Source organism: Ambystoma mexicanum, chromosome 5q (assembly GCF_040938575.1).
Source record: "Ambystoma mexicanum isolate Mex_15411 chromosome 5q, UKY_AmexF1_1, whole genome shotgun sequence".
Lineage (NCBI taxonomy): Eukaryota > Metazoa > Chordata > Amphibia > Caudata > Ambystomatidae > Ambystoma > Ambystoma mexicanum.
The window spans coordinates 528,478,894-528,495,419 of NC_090933.1; the positions used below are offsets into that span (position 1 = coordinate 528,478,894).

At 50.6% G+C, this 16,526-nt stretch overlaps 22 non-coding genes across 22 annotated transcripts; 11 read left to right on the forward strand and 11 right to left on the reverse strand.

Annotated features, from left to right (window-relative positions):
• Positions 1–311: 311 nt before the first annotated feature.
• Positions 312–384, forward strand: TRNAR-CCU (transfer RNA arginine (anticodon CCU)). Its single transcript has one exon. It is a non-coding gene; the product is annotated as a tRNA-Arg (tRNA).
• Positions 385–984: 600 nt separating this feature from the next.
• Positions 985–1,057, reverse strand: TRNAA-AGC (transfer RNA alanine (anticodon AGC)). Its single transcript has one exon. It is a non-coding gene; the product is annotated as a tRNA-Ala (tRNA).
• Positions 1,058–1,751: 694 nt separating this feature from the next.
• Positions 1,752–1,834, forward strand: TRNAR-CCU (transfer RNA arginine (anticodon CCU)). The gene has a single exon. It is a non-coding gene; the product is annotated as a tRNA-Arg (tRNA).
• A 590-nt stretch (positions 1,835–2,424) lies between these two features.
• Positions 2,425–2,497, reverse strand: TRNAA-AGC (transfer RNA alanine (anticodon AGC)). The gene has a single exon. It is a non-coding gene; the product is annotated as a tRNA-Ala (tRNA).
• A 694-nt stretch (positions 2,498–3,191) lies between these two features.
• Positions 3,192–3,264, forward strand: TRNAR-CCU (transfer RNA arginine (anticodon CCU)). The gene has a single exon. It is a non-coding gene; the product is annotated as a tRNA-Arg (tRNA).
• A 600-nt stretch (positions 3,265–3,864) lies between these two features.
• TRNAA-AGC (transfer RNA alanine (anticodon AGC)) lies at positions 3,865–3,937 on the reverse strand. The gene has a single exon. It is a non-coding gene; the product is annotated as a tRNA-Ala (tRNA).
• A 1,367-nt stretch (positions 3,938–5,304) lies between these two features.
• TRNAA-AGC (transfer RNA alanine (anticodon AGC)) lies at positions 5,305–5,377 on the reverse strand. The gene has a single exon. It is a non-coding gene; the product is annotated as a tRNA-Ala (tRNA).
• Positions 5,378–6,071: 694 nt separating this feature from the next.
• TRNAR-CCU (transfer RNA arginine (anticodon CCU)) lies at positions 6,072–6,154 on the forward strand. The gene has a single exon. It is a non-coding gene; the product is annotated as a tRNA-Arg (tRNA).
• Positions 6,155–6,744: 590 nt separating this feature from the next.
• On the reverse strand, positions 6,745–6,817 carry TRNAA-AGC (transfer RNA alanine (anticodon AGC)). The gene has a single exon. It is a non-coding gene; the product is annotated as a tRNA-Ala (tRNA).
• A 694-nt stretch (positions 6,818–7,511) lies between these two features.
• On the forward strand, positions 7,512–7,584 carry TRNAR-CCU (transfer RNA arginine (anticodon CCU)). The gene has a single exon. It is a non-coding gene; the product is annotated as a tRNA-Arg (tRNA).
• A 600-nt stretch (positions 7,585–8,184) lies between these two features.
• TRNAA-AGC (transfer RNA alanine (anticodon AGC)) lies at positions 8,185–8,257 on the reverse strand. The gene has a single exon. It is a non-coding gene; the product is annotated as a tRNA-Ala (tRNA).
• Positions 8,258–8,951: 694 nt separating this feature from the next.
• On the forward strand, positions 8,952–9,024 carry TRNAR-CCU (transfer RNA arginine (anticodon CCU)). Its single transcript has one exon. It is a non-coding gene; the product is annotated as a tRNA-Arg (tRNA).
• A 600-nt stretch (positions 9,025–9,624) lies between these two features.
• On the reverse strand, positions 9,625–9,697 carry TRNAA-AGC (transfer RNA alanine (anticodon AGC)). The gene has a single exon. It is a non-coding gene; the product is annotated as a tRNA-Ala (tRNA).
• Positions 9,698–10,391: 694 nt separating this feature from the next.
• TRNAR-CCU (transfer RNA arginine (anticodon CCU)) lies at positions 10,392–10,464 on the forward strand. Its single transcript has one exon. It is a non-coding gene; the product is annotated as a tRNA-Arg (tRNA).
• A 600-nt stretch (positions 10,465–11,064) lies between these two features.
• On the reverse strand, positions 11,065–11,137 carry TRNAA-AGC (transfer RNA alanine (anticodon AGC)). The gene has a single exon. It is a non-coding gene; the product is annotated as a tRNA-Ala (tRNA).
• A 694-nt stretch (positions 11,138–11,831) lies between these two features.
• TRNAR-CCG (transfer RNA arginine (anticodon CCG)) lies at positions 11,832–11,904 on the forward strand. Its single transcript has one exon. It is a non-coding gene; the product is annotated as a tRNA-Arg (tRNA).
• A 599-nt stretch (positions 11,905–12,503) lies between these two features.
• TRNAA-AGC (transfer RNA alanine (anticodon AGC)) lies at positions 12,504–12,576 on the reverse strand. Its single transcript has one exon. It is a non-coding gene; the product is annotated as a tRNA-Ala (tRNA).
• A 694-nt stretch (positions 12,577–13,270) lies between these two features.
• TRNAR-CCU (transfer RNA arginine (anticodon CCU)) lies at positions 13,271–13,343 on the forward strand. Its single transcript has one exon. It is a non-coding gene; the product is annotated as a tRNA-Arg (tRNA).
• A 600-nt stretch (positions 13,344–13,943) lies between these two features.
• TRNAA-AGC (transfer RNA alanine (anticodon AGC)) lies at positions 13,944–14,016 on the reverse strand. The gene has a single exon. It is a non-coding gene; the product is annotated as a tRNA-Ala (tRNA).
• A 694-nt stretch (positions 14,017–14,710) lies between these two features.
• Positions 14,711–14,793, forward strand: TRNAR-CCU (transfer RNA arginine (anticodon CCU)). The gene has a single exon. It is a non-coding gene; the product is annotated as a tRNA-Arg (tRNA).
• Positions 14,794–15,383: 590 nt separating this feature from the next.
• Positions 15,384–15,456, reverse strand: TRNAA-AGC (transfer RNA alanine (anticodon AGC)). Its single transcript has one exon. It is a non-coding gene; the product is annotated as a tRNA-Ala (tRNA).
• A 694-nt stretch (positions 15,457–16,150) lies between these two features.
• TRNAR-CCU (transfer RNA arginine (anticodon CCU)) lies at positions 16,151–16,223 on the forward strand. The gene has a single exon. It is a non-coding gene; the product is annotated as a tRNA-Arg (tRNA).
• The last annotated feature ends 303 nt before the right edge of the window (positions 16,224–16,526 follow it).

A 16,526-nucleotide genomic window follows, 5' to 3' on the forward strand; every position in this document is an offset into this window, starting at 1 on the left:
GACACGCCGCCTGCAGCCAAAGGACCAGCGCTGGAGTGCCCTTTGTCATTTTTACCAGCTGGCCATATTTTACAATCGAGCGTCAGAATACCAAACAGGTAAGAGTTAGGTCTGGGAATTGAGTCCACTTTCCATCGTGTGTCCCATAAAGCGGAAGTGTCCAGCCGAGTGCAAGCAGGTGCCTTTTGCCCGCGTGTGCTGGGACACTGCAGCTTTGGACGTGAGCCAACTTGCCCTTTTCAGTGGGCCAGTACCTGTGACTCCAGTGAGAGAAGAGGAAAAGAAAGAACTTTCCCCTTCTCTGTCGAGTGGCCCCAGTGGCCTAATGGATAAGGCACTGGCCTCCTAAGCCAGGGATTGTGGGTTCGAGTCCCATCTGGGGTGGTTCGTGGCATTTTGTTCACACTTCTGCCAAAGCATGCAAAAGGTTTTTGCGGTAGTAGGGGGTGGGCGCAGGCTAGTACTTTGCTGGGCGCTGTGAAGTCCAGAACATGCTCTGCTGGTAGCAGACTTTACATGCCGGGAGACTGCAGAGTGTAGCAACCCCTCATGTCAGCGAAGAGACACAGATGAGTGGTAAGAAAGACAGGGAAAATATGCTTTCTGGAATCAGAGCTCCTGCAGACAGGGCTCACTCTTCTGCCAGCTCCGACCTGCTCCGATGAAAACGAAATAAAAGAGCAAAGGCTGCGCACTTTGAACCAATTATTCGAAGCATCGTATTGAAATGAAATAAAAGGTTAACAGCCCTGGGTGGCATCAAAGTGGAATTTCCTGAATATGTCACCAATGCCATGCAATGCGCCTGTTGCACAGTATCACGCCTGTTGCCGGCCCTCGCGCGGATGACTCTTTGGGATAGCAGAAAGTGGACGGAAGACTTTTAGGATGATAGTAAAAAAAACAGAAGCGAGCACATGACTTTATTTGCGACGATTGGCGAGTTTTGAATAAAATAGTGAAAATGAAGAAAAAGCGTCTTGCTGGAGAATGCGGGCATCGATCCCGCTACCTCTCGCATGCTAAGCGAGCGCTCTACCATCTGAGCTAATTCCCCTCCTCCTCGAAGGCTCTCGATACACTGCTTCAGAGCTGAAGCACAGTCTCCGGCTCACACTTGCTTGGCTGTCCAGGGACCTGTAGTGCATAAAGCCCTTTCTCTTCATCTGCCGCAGAGGAAATCACAATCTCACCCCTTTGCCCAAAACAAAATACCTTCAGTGGAGCTACAAGTAAAGCTGCAGATGGCCATCCATTGCAACGAGGATTGGCCAACCAGGTATTAATAGCAGAGTGACTCCACTGCCACGCCCTTTCACGCTGGACCTGCGCTTGTGATCAAGAGGCTGCACGCCAGTCCCATAGACCCGAGAGCCCAATTGAAAAGGTGCTTATTTCTCTCTTTATTTCTCTCGCTATTTCTTGCTGTTTTAGGCCGCTGACACGCCGCCTGCAGCCAAAGGACCAGCGCTGGAGTGCCCTTTGTCATTTTTACCAGCTGGCCATATTTTACAATCGAGCGTCAGAATACCAAACAGGTAAGAGTTAGGTCTGGGAATTGAGTCCACTTTCCATCGTGTGTCCCATAAAGCGGAAGTGTCCAGCCGAGTGCAAGCAGGTGCCTCTTGCCCGCGTGTGCTGGGACACTGCAGCTTTGGACGTGAGCCAACTTGCCCTTTTCAGTGGGCCAGTACCCGTGACTCCAGTGAGAGAAGAGGAAAAGAAAGAACTTTCCCCTTCTCTGTCGAGTTGCCCCAGTGGCCTAATGGATAAGGCACTGGCCTCCTAAGCCAGGGATTGTGGGTTCGAGTCCCATCTGGGTTGGTTCGTGGCATTTTGTTCACACTTCTGCCAAAGCATGCAAAATGTTTTTGCGGTAGTAGGGGGTGGGCGCAGGCTAGTACTTTGCTGGGCGCTGTGAAGTCCAGAACGTGCTCTGCTGGTAGCAGACTTTAAATGCCGGGAGACTGCAGAGTGTAGCAACGCCTCATGTCAGCGAAGAGACACAGATGAGTGGTAAGAAAGACAGGGAAAATATGCTTTCTGGAATCAGAGCTCCTGCAGACAGGGCTCACTCTTCTGCCAGCTCCGACCTGCTCCGATGAAAACGAAATAAAAGAGCAAAGGCTGCGCACTTTGAACCAATTATTCGAAGCATCGTATTGAAATGAAATAAAAGGTTAACAGCCCTGGGTGGCATCAAAGTGGAATTTCCTGAATATGTCACCAATGCCATGCAATGCGCCTGTTGCACAGTATCACGCCTGTTGCCGGCCCTCGCGCGGATGACTCTTTGGGATAGCAGAAAGTGGACGGAAGACTTTTAGGATGATAGTAAAAAAAACAGAAGCGAGCACATGACTTTATTTGCGACGATTGGCGAGTTTTGAATAAAATAGTGAAAATGAAGTAAAAGCGTCTTGCTGGAGAATGCGGGCATCGATCCCGCTACCTCTCGCATGCTAAGCGAGCGCTCTACCATCTGAGCTAATTCCCCTCCTCCTCGAAGGCTCTCGATACACTGCTTCAGAGCTGAAGCACAGTCTCCGGCTCACACTTGCTTGGCTGTCCAGGGACCTGTAGTGCATAAAGCCCTTTCTCTTCATCTGCGGCAGAGGAAATCACAATCTCACCCCTTTGCCCAAAACAAAATACCTTCAGTGGAGCTACAAGTAAAGCTGCAGATGGCCATCCATTGCAATGAGGATTGGCCAACCAGGTATTAATAGCAGAGTGACTCCACTGCCACGCCCTTTCACGCTGGACCTGCGCTTGTGATCAAGAGGCTGCACGCCAGTCCCATAGACCCGAGAGCCCAATTGAAAAGGTGCTTGCTTCTCACTTTATTTCTCTCGCTATTTCTTGCTGTTTTAGGCCGCTGACACGCCGCCTGCAGCCAAAGGACCAGCGCTGGAGCGCCCTTTGTCATTTTTACCAGCTGGCCATATTTTACAATCGAGCGTCAGAATACCAAACAGGTAAGAGTTAGGTCTGGGAATTGAGTCCACTTTCCATCGTGTGTCCCATAAAGCGGAAGTGTCCAGCCGAGTGCAAGCAGGTGCCTTTTGCCCGCGTGTGCTGGGACACTGCAGCTTTGGACGTGAGCCAACTTGCCCTTTTCAGTGGGCCAGTACCTGTGACTCCAGTGAGAGAAGAGGAAAAGAAAGAACTTTCCCCTTCTCTGTCGAGTGGCCCCAGTGGCCTAATGGATAAGGCACTGGCCTCCTAAGCCAGGGATTGTGGGTTCGAGTCCCATCTGGGGTGGTTCGTGGCATTTTGTTCACACTTCTGCCAAAGCATGCAAAAGGTTTTTGCGGTAGTAGGGGGTGGGCGCAGGCTAGTACTTTGCTGGGCGCTGTGAAGTCCAGAACGTGCTCTGCTGGTAGCAGACTTTAAATGCCGGGAGACTGCAGAGTGTAGCAACCCCTCATGTCAGTGAAGAGACACAGATGAGTGGTAAGAAAGACAGGGAAAATATGCTTTCTGGAATCAGAGCTCCTGCAGACAGGGCTCACTCTTCTGCCAGCTCCGACCTGCTCCGATGAAAACGAAATAAAAGAGCAAAGGCTGCGCACTTTGAACCAATTATTCGAAGCATCGTATTGAAATGAAATAAAAGGTTAACAGCCCTGGGTGGCATCAAAGTGGAATTTCCTGAATATGTCACCAATGCCATGCAATGCGCCTGTTGCACAGTATCACGCCTGTTGCCGGCCCTCGCGCGGATGACTCTTTGGGATAGCAGAAAGTGGACGGAAGACTTTTAGGATGATAGTAAAAAAAACAGAAGCGAGCACATGACTTTATTTGCGACGATTGGCGAGTTTTGAATAAAATAGTGAAAATGAAGAAAAAGCGTCTTGCTGGAGAATGCGGGCATCGATCCCGCTACCTCTCGCATGCTAAGCGAGCGCTCTACCATCTGAGCTAATTCCCCTCCTCCTCGAAGGCTCTCGATACACTGCTTCAGAGCTGAAGCACAGTCTCCGGCTCACACTTGCTTGGCTGTCCAGGGACCTGTAGTGCATAAAGCCCTTTCTCTTCATCTGCCGCAGAGGAAATCACAATCTCACCCCTTTGCCCAAAACAAAATACCTTCAGTGGAGCTACAAGTAAAGCTGCAGATGGCCATCCATTGCAACGAGGATTGGCCAACCAGGTATTAATAGCAGAGTGACTCCACTGCCACGCCCTTTCACGCTGGACCTGCGCTTGTGATCAAGAGGCTGCACGCCAGTCCCATAGACCCGAGAGCCCAATTGAAAAGGTGCTTATTTCTCTCTTTATTTCTCTCGCTATTTCTTGCTGTTTTAGGCCGCTGACACGCCGCCTGCAGCCAAAGGACCAGCGCTGGAGTGCCCTTTGTCATTTTTACCAGCTGGCCATATTTTACAATCGAGCGTCAGAATACCAAACAGGTAAGAGTTAGGTCTGGGAATTGAGTCCACTTTCCATCGTGTGTCCCATAAAGCGGAAGTGTCCAGCCGAGTGCAAGCAGGTGCCTCTTGCCCGCGTGTGCTGGGACACTGCAGCTTTGGACGTGAGCCAACTTGCCCTTTTCAGTGGGCCAGTACCCGTGACTCCAGTGAGAGAAGAGGAAAAGAAAGAACTTTCCACTTCTCTGTCGAGTTGCCCCAGTGGCCTAATGGATAAGGCACTGGCCTTCTAAGCCAGGGATTGTGGGTTCGAGTCCCATCTGGGTTGGTTCGTGGCATTTTGTTCACACTTCTGCCAAAGCATGCAAAATGTTTTTGCGGTAGTAGGGGGTGGGCGCAGGCTAGTACTTTGCTGGGCGCTGTGAAGTCCAGAACGTGCTCTGCTGGTAGCAGACTTTAAATGCCGGGAGACTGCAGAGTGTAGCAACGCCTCATGTCAGCGAAGAGACACAGATGAGTGGTAAGAAAGACAGGGAAAATATGCTTTCTGGAATCAGAGCTCCTGCAGACAGGGCTCACTCTTCTGCCAGCTCCGACCTGCTCCGATGAAAACGAAATAAAAGAGCAAAGGCTGCGCACTTTGAACCAATTATTCGAAGCATCGTATTGAAATGAAATAAAAGGTTAACAGCCCTGGGTGGCATCAAAGTGGAATTTCCTGAATATGTCACCAATGCCATGCAATGCGCCTGTTGCACAGTATCACGCCTGTTGCCGGCCCTCGCGCGGATGACTCTTTGGGATAGCAGAAAGTGGACGGAAGACTTTTAGGATGATAGTAAAAAAAACAGAAGCGAGCACATGACTTTATTTGCGACGATTGGCGAGTTTTGAATAAAATAGTGAAAATGAAGAAAAAGCGTCTTGCTGGAGAATGCGGGCATCGATCCCGCTACCTCTCGCATGCTAAGCGAGCGCTCTACCATCTGAGCTAATTCCCCTCCTCCTCGAAGGCTCTCGATACACTGCTTCAGAGCTGAAGCACAGTCTCCGGCTCACACTTGCTTGGCTGTCCAGGGACCTGTAGTGCATAAAGCCCTTTCTCTTCATCTGCCGCAGAGGAAATCACAATCTCACCCCTTTGCCCAAAACAAAATACCTTCAGTGGAGCTACAAGTAAAGCTGCAGATGGCCATCCATTGCAACGAGGATTGGCCAACCAGGTATTAATAGCAGAGTGACTCCACTGCCACGCCCTTTCACGCTGGACCTGCGCTTGTGATCAAGAGGCTGCACGCCAGTCCCATAGACCCGAGAGCCCAATTGAAAAGGTGCTTATTTCTCTCTTTATTTCTCTCGCTATTTCTTGCTGTTTTAGGCCGCTGACACGCCGCCTGCAGCCAAAGGACCAGCGCTGGAGTGCCCTTTGTCATTTTTACCAGCTGGCCATATTTTACAATCGAGCGTCAGAATACCAAACAGGTAAGAGTTAGGTCTGGGAATTGAGTCCACTTTCCATCGTGTGTCCCATAAAGCGGAAGTGTCCAGCCGAGTGCAAGCAGGTGCCTCTTGCCCGCGTGTGCTGGGACACTGCAGCTTTGGACGTGAGCCAACTTGCCCTTTTCAGTGGGCCAGTACCCGTGACTCCAGTGAGAGAAGAGGAAAAGAAAGAACTTTCCCCTTCTCTGTCGAGTTGCCCCAGTGGCCTAATGGATAAGGCACTGGCCTCCTAAGCCAGGGATTGTGGGTTCGAGTCCCATCTGGGTTGGTTCGTGGCATTTTGTTCACACTTCTGCCAAAGCATGCAAAATGTTTTTGCGGTAGTAGGGGGTGGGCGCAGGCTAGTACTTTGCTGGGCGCTGTGAAGTCCAGAACGTGCTCTGCTGGTAGCAGACTTTAAATGCCGGGAGACTGCAGAGTGTAGCAACGCCTCATGTCAGCGAAGAGACACAGATGAGTGGTAAGAAAGACAGGGAAAATATGCTTTCTGGAATCAGAGCTCCTGCAGACAGGGCTCACTCTTCTGCCAGCTCCGACCTGCTCCGATGAAAACGAAATAAAAGAGCAAAGGCTGCGCACTTTGAACCAATTATTCGAAGCATCGTATTGAAATGAAATAAAAGGTTAACAGCCCTGGGTGGCATCAAAGTGGAATTTCCTGAATATGTCACCAATGCCATGCAATGCGCCTGTTGCACAGTATCACGCCTGTTGCCGGCCCTCGCGCGGATGACTCTTTGGGATAGCAGAAAGTGGACGGAAGACTTTTAGGATGATAGTAAAAAAAACAGAAGCGAGCACATGACTTTATTTGCGACGATTGGCGAGTTTTGAATAAAATAGTGAAAATGAAGTAAAAGCGTCTTGCTGGAGAATGCGGGCATCGATCCCGCTACCTCTCGCATGCTAAGCGAGCGCTCTACCATCTGAGCTAATTCCCCTCCTCCTCGAAGGCTCTCGATACACTGCTTCAGAGCTGAAGCACAGTCTCCGGCTCACACTTGCTTGGCTGTCCAGGGACCTGTAGTGCATAAAGCCCTTTCTCTTCATCTGCGGCAGAGGAAATCACAATCTCACCCCTTTGCCCAAAACAAAATACCTTCAGTGGAGCTACAAGTAAAGCTGCAGATGGCCATCCATTGCAATGAGGATTGGCCAACCAGGTATTAATAGCAGAGTGACTCCACTGCCACGCCCTTTCACGCTGGACCTGCGCTTGTGATCAAGAGGCTGCACGCCAGTCCCATAGACCCGAGAGCCCAATTGAAAAGGTGCTTGCTTCTCACTTTATTTCTCTCGCTATTTCTTGCTGTTTTAGGCCGCTGACACGCCGCCTGCAGCCAAAGGACCAGCGCTGGAGCGCCCTTTGTCATTTTTACCAGCTGGCCATATTTTACAATCGAGCGTCAGAATACCAAACAGGTAAGAGTTAGGTCTGGGAATTGAGTCCACTTTCCATCGTGTGTCCCATAAAGCGGAAGTGTCCAGCCGAGTGCAAGCAGGTGCCTTTTGCCCGCGTGTGCTGGGACACTGCAGCTTTGGACGTGAGCCAACTTGCCCTTTTCAGTGGGCCAGTACCTGTGACTCCAGTGAGAGAAGAGGAAAAGAAAGAACTTTCCCCTTCTCTGTCGAGTGGCCCCAGTGGCCTAATGGATAAGGCACTGGCCTCCTAAGCCAGGGATTGTGGGTTCGAGTCCCATCTGGGGTGGTTCGTGGCATTTTGTTCACACTTCTGCCAAAGCATGCAAAAGGTTTTTGCGGTAGTAGGGGGTGGGCGCAGGCTAGTACTTTGCTGGGCGCTGTGAAGTCCAGAACGTGCTCTGCTGGTAGCAGACTTTAAATGCCGGGAGACTGCAGAGTGTAGCAACCCCTCATGTCAGTGAAGAGACACAGATGAGTGGTAAGAAAGACAGGGAAAATATGCTTTCTGGAATCAGAGCTCCTGCAGACAGGGCTCACTCTTCTGCCAGCTCCGACCTGCTCCGATGAAAACGAAATAAAAGAGCAAAGGCTGCGCACTTTGAACCAATTATTCGAAGCATCGTATTGAAATGAAATAAAAGGTTAACAGCCCTGGGTGGCATCAAAGTGGAATTTCCTGAATATGTCACCAATGCCATGCAATGCGCCTGTTGCACAGTATCACGCCTGTTGCCGGCCCTCGCGCGGATGACTCTTTGGGATAGCAGAAAGTGGACGGAAGACTTTTAGGATGATAGTAAAAAAAACAGAAGCGAGCACATGACTTTATTTGCGACGATTGGCGAGTTTTGAATAAAATAGTGAAAATGAAGTAAAAGCGTCTTGCTGGAGAATGCGGGCATCGATCCCGCTACCTCTCGCATGCTAAGCGAGCGCTCTACCATCTGAGCTAATTCCCCTCCTCCTCGAAGGCTCTCGATACACTGCTTCAGAGCTGAAGCACAGTCTCCGGCTCACACTTGATTGGCTGTCCAGGGACCTGTAGTGCATAAAGCCCTTTCTCTTCATCTGCCGCAGAGGAAATCACAATCTCACCCCTTTGCCCAAAACAAAATACCTTCAGTGGAGCTACAAGTAAAGCTGCAGATGGCCATCCATTGCAACGAGGATTGGCCAACCAGGTATTAATAGCAGAGTGACTCCACTCCCACGCCCTTTCACGCTGGACCTGCGCTTGTGATCAAGAGGCTGCACACCAGTCCCATAGACCCGAGAGCCCAATTGAAAAGGTGCTTGCTTCTCACTTTATTTCTCTCGCTATTTCTTGCTGTTTTAGGCCGCTGACACGCCGCCTGCAGCCAAAGGACCAGCGCTGGAGTGCCCTTTGTCATTTTTACCAGCTGGCCATATTTTACAATCGAGCGTCAGAATACCAAACAGGTAAGAGTTAGGTCTGGGAATTGAGTCCACTTTCCATCGTGTGTCCCATAAAGCGGAAGTGTCCAGCCGAGAGCAGGCAGGTGCCTTTTGCCCGCGTGTGCTGGGACACTGCAGCTTTGGACGTGAGCCAACTTGCCCTTTTCAGTGGGCCAGTACCTGTGACTCCAGTGAGAGAAGAGGAAAAGAAAGAACTTTCCCCTTCTCTGTCGAGTGGCCCCAGTGGCCTAATGGATAAGGCACTGGCCTCCTAAGCCAGGGATTGTGGGTTCGAGTCCCATCTGGGGTGGTTCGTGGCATTTTGTTCAGACTTCTGCCAAAGCATGCAAAAGGTTTTTGCGGTAGTAGGGGGTGGGCGCAGGCTAGTACTTTGCTGGGCGCTGTGAAGTCCAGAACGTGCTCTGCTGGTAGCAGACTTTAAATGCCGGGAGACTGCAGAGTGTAGCAACGCCTCATGTCAGCGAAGAGACACAGATGAGTGGTAAGAAAGACAGGGAAAATATGCTTTCTGGAATCAGAGCTCCTGCAGACAGGGCTCACTCTTCTGCCAGCTCCGACCTGCTCCGATGAAAACGAAATAAAAGAGCAAAGGCTGCGCACTTTGAACCAATTATTCGAAGCATCGTATTGAAATGAAATAAAAGGTTAACAGCCCTGGGTGGCATCAAAGTGGAATTTCCTGAATATGTCACCAATGCCATGCAATGCGCCTGTTGCACAGTATCACGCCTGTTGCCGGCCCTCGCGCGGATGACTCTTTGGGATAGCAGAAAGTGGACGGAAGACTTTTAGGATGATAGTAAAAAAAACAGAAGCGAGCACATGACTTTATTTGCGACGATTGGCGAGTTTTGAATAAAATAGTGAAAATGAAGAAAAAGCGTCTTGCTGGAGAATGCGGGCATCGATCCCGCTACCTCTCGCATGCTAAGCGAGCGCTCTACCATCTGAGCTAATTCCCCTCCTCCTCGAAGGCTCTCGATACACTGCTTCAGAGCTGAAGCACAGTCTCCGGCTCACACTTGCTTGGCTGTCCAGGGACCTGTAGTGCATAAAGCCCTTTCTCTTCATCTGCGGCAGAGGAAATCACAATCTCACCCCTTTGCCCAAAACAAAATACCTTCAGTGGAGCTACAAGTAAAGCTGCAGATGGCCATCCATTGCAACGAGGATTGGCCAACCAGGTATTAATAGCAGAGTGACTCCACTGCCACGCCCTTTCACGCTGGACCTGCGCTTGTGATCAAGAGGCTGCACGCCAGTCCCATAGACCCGCGAGCCCAATTGAAAAGGTGCTTGCTTCTCACTTTATTTCTCTCGCTATTTCTTGCTGTTTTAGGCCGCTGACACGCCGCCTGCAGCCAAAGGACCAGCGCTGGAGTGCCCTTTGTCATTTTGACCAGCTGGCCATATTTTACAATCGAGCGTCAGAATACCAAACAGGTAAGAGTTAGGTCTGGGAATTGAGTCCACTTTCCATCGTGTGTCCCATAAAGCGGAAGTGTCCAGCCGAGTGCAAGCAGGTGCCTTTTGCCCGCGTGTGCTGGGACACTGCAGCTTTGGACGTGAGCCAACTTGCCCTTTTCAGTGGGCCAGTACCCGTGACTCCAGTGAGAGAAGAGGAAAAGAAAGAACTTTCCCCTTCTCTGTTGAGTGGCCCCAGTGGCCTAATGGATAAGGCACTGGCCTCCTAAGCCAGGGATTGTGGGTTCGAGTCCCATCTGGGGTGGTTCGTGGCATTTTGTTCACACTTCTGCCAAAGCATGCAAAAGGTTTTTGCGGTAGTAGGGGGTGGGCGCAGGCTAGTACTTTGCTGGGCGCTGTGAAGTCCAGAACGTGCTCTGCTGGTAGCAGACTTTAAATGCCGGGAGACTGCAGAGTGTAGCAACGCCTCATGTCAGCGAAGAGACACAGATGAGTGGTAAGAAAGACAGGGAAAATATGCTTTCTGGAATCAGAGCTCCTGCAGACAGGGCTCACTCTTGTGCCAGCTCCGACCTGCTCCGATGAAAACGAAATAAAAGAGCAAAGGCTGCGCACTTTGAACCAATTATTCGAAGCATCGTATTGAAATGAAATAAAAGGTTAACAGCCCTGGGTGGCATCAAAGTGGAATTTCCTGAATATGTCACCAATGCCATGCAATGCGCCTGTTGCACAGTATCACGCCTGTTGCCGGCCCTCGCGCGGATGACTCTTTGGGATAGCAGAAAGTGGACGGAAGACTTTTAGGATGATAGTAAAAAAAACAGAAGCGAGCACATGACTTTATTTGCGACGATTGGCGAGTTTTGAATAAAATAGTGAAAATGAAGTAAAAGCGTCTTGCTGGAGAATGCGGGCATCGATCCCGCTACCTCTCGCATGCTAAGCGAGCGCTCTACCATCTGAGCTAATTCCCCTCCTCCTCGAAGGCTCTCGATACACTGCTTCAGAGCTGAAGCACAGTCTCCGGCTCACACTTGCTTGGCTGTCCAGGGACCTGTAGTGCATAAAGCCCTTTCTCTTCATCTGCGGCAGAGGAAATCACAATCTCACCCCTTTGCCCAAAACAAAATACCTTCAGTGGAGCTACAAGTAAAGCTGCAGATGGCCATCCATTGCAACGAGGATTGGCCAACCAGGTATTAATAGCAGAGTGACTCCACTGCCACGCCCTTTCACGCTGGACCTGCGCTTGTGATCAAGAGGCTGCACGCCAGTCCCATAGACCCGAGAGCCCAATTGAAAAGGTGCTTGCTTCTCACTTTATTTCTCTCGCTATTTCTTGCTGTTTTAGGCCGCTGACACGCCGCCTGCAGCCAAAGGACCAGCGCTGGAGTGCCCTTTGTCATTTTTACCAGCTGGCCATATTTTACAATCGAGCGTCAGAATACCAAACAGGTAAGAGTTAGGTCTGGGAATTGAGTCCACTTTCCATCGTGTGTCCCATAAAGCGGAAGTGTCCAGCCGAGTGCAAGCAGGTGCCTTTTGCCCGCGTGTGCTGGGACACTGCAGCTTTGGACGTGAGCCAACTTGCCCTTTTCAGTGGGCCAGTACCCGTGACTCCAGTGAGAGAAGAGGAAAAGAAAGAACTTTCCCCTTCTCTGTCGAGTTGCCCCAGTGGCCTAATGGATAAGGCACTGGCCTCCGAAGCCAGGGATTGTGGGTTCGAGTCCCATCTGGGGTGGTTCGTGGCATTTTGTTCACACTTCTGCCAAAGCATGCAAAAGGTTTTTGCGGTAGTAGGGGGTGGGCGCAGGCTAGTACTTTGCTGGGCGCTGTGAAGTCCAGAACGTGCTCTGCTGGTAGCAGACTTTAAATGCGGGAGACTGCAGAGTGTAGCAACCCCTCATGTCAGCGAAGAGACACAGATGAGTGGTAAGAAAGACAGGGAAAATATGCTTTCTGGAATCAGAGCTCCTGCAGACAGGGCTCACTCTTCTGCCAGCTCCGACCTGCTCCGATGAAAACGAAATAAAAGAGCAAAGGCTGCGCACTTTGAACCAATTATTCGAAGCATCGTATTGAAATGAAATAAAAGGTTAACAGCCCTGGGTGGCATCAAAGTGGAATTTCCTGAATATGTCACCAATGCCATGCAATGCGCCTGTTGCACAGTATCACGCCTGTTGCCGGCCCTCGCGCGGGTGACTCTTTGGGATAGCAGAAAGTGGACGGAAGACTTTTAGGATGATAGTAAAAAAAACAGAAGCGAGCACATGACTTTATTTGCGACGATTGGCGAGTTTTGAATAAAATAGTGAAAATGAAGAAAAAGCGTCTTGCTGGAGAATGCGGGCATCGATCCCGCTACCTCTCGCATGCTAAGCGAGCACTCTACCATCTGAGCTAATTCCCCTCCTCCTCGAAGGCTCTCGATACACTGCTTCAGAGCTGAAGCACAGTCTCCGGCTCACACTTGCTTGGCTGTCCAGGGACCTGTAGTGCATAAAGCCCTTTCTCTTCATCTGCGGCAGGGGAAATCACAATCTCACCCCTTTGCCCAAAACAAAATACCTTCAGTGGAGCTACAAGTAAAGCTGCAGATGGCCATCCATTGCAACGAGGACTGGCCAACCAGGTATTAATAGCAGAGTGACTCCACTGCCACGCCCTTTCACGCTGGACCTGCGCTTGTGATCAAGAGGCTGCACGCCAGTCCCATAGACCCGAGAGCCCAATTGAAAAGGTGCTTGCTTCTCACTTTATTTCTCTCGCTATTTCTTGCTGTTTTAGGCCGCTGACACGCCGCCTGCAGCCAAAGGACCAGCGCTGGAGTGCCCTTTGTCATTTTTACCAGCTGGCCATATTTTACAATCGAGCGTCAGAATACCAAACAGGTAAGAGTTAGGTCTGGGAATTGAGTCCACTTTCCATCGTGTGTCCCATAAAGCGGAAGTGTCCAGCCGAGTGCAAGCAGGTGCCTTTTGCCCGCGTGTGCTGGGACACTGCAGCTTTGGACGTGAGCCAACTTGCCCTTTTCAGTGGGCCAGTACCTGTGACTCCAGTGAGAGAAGAGGAAAAGAAAGAACTTTCCCCTTCTCTGTCGAGTGGCCCCAGTGGCCTAATGGATAAGGCACTGGCCTCCTAAGCCAGGAATTGTGGGTTCGAGTCCCATCTGGGGTGGTTCGTGGCATTTTGTTCACACTTCTGCCAAAGCATGCAAAAGGTTTTTGCGGTAGTAGGGGGTGGGCGCAGGCTAGTACTTTGCTGGGCGCTGTGAAGTCCAGAACATGCTCTGCTGGTAGCAGACTTTACATGCCGGGAGACTGCAGAGTGTAGCAACCCCTCATGTCAGCGAAGAGACACAGATGAGTGGTAAGAAAGACAGGGAAAATATGCTTTCTGGAATCAGAGCTCCTGCAGACAGGGCTCACTCTTCTGCCAGCTCCGACCTGCTCCGATGAAAACGAAATAAAAGAGCAAAGGCTGCGCACTTTGAACCAATTATTCGAAGCATCGTATTGAAATGAAATAAAAGGTTAACAGCCCTGGGTGGCATCAAAGTGGAATTTCCTGAATATGTCACCAATGCCATGCAATGCGCCTGTTGCACAGTATCACGCCTGTTGCCGGCCCTCGCGCGGATGACTCTTTGGGATAGCAGAAAGTGGACGGAAGACTTTTAGGATGATAGTAAAAAAAACAGAAGCGAGCACATGACTTTATTTGCGACGATTGGCGAGTTTTGAATAAAATAGTGAAAATGAAGAAAAAGCGTCTTGCTGGAGAATGCGGGCATCGATCCCGCTACCTCTCGCATGCTAAGCGAGCGCTCTACCATCTGAGCTAATTCCCCTCCTCCTCGAAGGCTCTCGATACACTGCTTCAGAGCTGAAGCACAGTCTCCGGCTCACACTTGCTTGGCTGTCCAGGGACCTGTAGTGCATAAAGCCCTTTCTCTTCATCTGCCGCAGAGGAAATCACAATCTCACCCCTTTGCCCAAAACAAAATACCTTCAGTGGAGCTACAAGTAAAGCTGCAGATGGCCATCCATTGCAACGAGGATTGGCCAACCAGGTATTAATAGCAGAGTGACTCCACTGCCACGCCCTTTCACGCTGGACCTGCGCTTGTGATCAAGAGGCTGCACGCCAGTCCCATAGACCCGAGAGCCCAATTGAAAAGGTGCTTATTTCTCTCTTTATTTCTCTCGCTATTTCTTGCTGTTTTAGGCCGCTGACACGCCGCCTGCAGCCAAAGGACCAGCGCTGGAGTGCCCTTTGTCATTTTTACCAGCTGGCCATATTTTACAATCGAGCGTCAGAATACCAAACAGGTAAGAGTTAGGTCTGGGAATTGAGTCCACTTTCCATCGTGTGTCCCATAAAGCGGAAGTGTCCAGCCGAGTGCAAGCAGGTGCCTCTTGCCCGCGTGTGCTGGGACACTGCAGCTTTGGACGTGAGCCAACTTGCCCTTTTCAGTGGGCCAGTACCCGTGACTCCAGTGAGAGAAGAGGAAAAGAAAGAACTTTCCCCTTCTCTGTCGAGTTGCCCCAGTGGCCTAATGGATAAGGCACTGGCCTCCTAAGCCAGGGATTGTGGGTTCGAGTCCCATCTGGGTTGGTTCGTGGCATTTTGTTCACACTTCTGCCAAAGCATGCAAAATGTTTTTGCGGTAGTAGGGGGTGGGCGCAGGCTAGTACTTTGCTGGGCGCTGTGAAGTCCAGAACGTGCTCTGCTGGTAGCAGACTTTAAATGCCGGGAGACTGCAGAGTGTAGCAACGCCTCATGTCAGCGAAGAGACACAGATGAGTGGTAAGAAAGACAGGGAAAATATGCTTTCTGGAATCAGAGCTCCTGCAGACAGGGCTCACTCTTCTGCCAGCTCCGACCTGCTCCGATGAAAACGAAATAAAAGAGCAAAGGCTGCGCACTTTGAACCAATTATTCGAAGCATCGTATTGAAATGAAATAAAAGGTTAACAGCCCTGGGTGGCATCAAAGTGGAATTTCCTGAATATGTCACCAATGCCATGCAATGCGCCTGTTGCACAGTATCACGCCTGTTGCCGGCCCTCGCGCGGATGACTCTTTGGGATAGCAGAAAGTGGACGGAAGACTTTTAGGATGATAGTAAAAAAAACAGAAGCGAGCACATGACTTTATTTGCGACGATTGGCGAGTTTTGAATAAAATAGTGAAAATGAAGTAAAAGCGTCTTGCTGGAGAATGCGGGCATCGATCCCTCTACCTCTCGCATGCTAAGCGAGCGCTCTACCATCTGAGCTAATTCCCCTCCTCCTCGAAGGCTCTCGATACACTGCTTCAGAGCTGAAGCACAGTCTCCGGCTCACACTTGCTTGGCTGTCCAGGGACCTGTAGTGCATAAAGCCCTTTCTCTTCATCTGCGGCAGAGGAAATCACAATCTCACCCCTTTGCCCAAAACAAAATACCTTCAGTGGAGCTACAAGTAAAGCTGCAGATGGCCATCCATTGCAATGAGGATTGGCCAACCAGGTATTAATAGCAGAGTGACTCCACTGCCACGCCCTTTCACGCTGGACCTGCGCTTGTGATCAAGAGGCTGCACGCCAGTCCCATAGACCCGAGAGCCCAATTGAAAAGGTGCTTGCTTCTCACTTTATTTCTCTCGCTATTTCTTGCTGTTTTAGGCCGCTGACACGCCGCCTGCAGCCAAAGGACCAGCGCTGGAGCGCCCTTTGTCATTTTTACCAGCTGGCCATATTTTACAATCGAGCGTCAGAATACCAAACAGGTAAGAGTTAGGTCTGGGAATTGAGTCCACTTTCCATCGTGTGTCCCATAAAGCGGAAGTGTCCAGCCGAGTGCAAGCAGGTGCCTTTTGCCCGCGTGTGCTGGGACACTGCAGCTTTGGACGTGAGCCAACTTGCCCTTTTCAGTGGGCCAGTACCTGTGACTCCAGTGAGAGAAGAGGAAAAGAAAGAACTTTCCCCTTCTCTGTCGAGTGGCCCCAGTGGCCTAATGGATAAGGCACTGGCCTCCTAAGCCAGGGATTGTGGGTTCGAGTCCCATCTGGGGTGGTTCGTGGCATTTTGTTCACACTTCTGCCAAAGCATGCAAAAGGTTTTTGCGGTAGTAGGGGGTGGGCGCAGGCTAGTACTTTGCTGGGCGCTGTGAAGTCCAGAACGTGCTCTGCTGGTAGCAGACTTTAAATGCCGGGAGACTGCAGAGTGTAGCAACCCCTCATGTCAGTGAAGAGACACAGATGAGTGGTAAGAAAGACAGGGAAAATATGCTTTCTGGAATCAGAGCTCCTGCAGACAGGGCTCACTCTTCTGCCAGCTCCGACCTGCTCCGATGAAAACGAAATAAAAGAGCAAAGG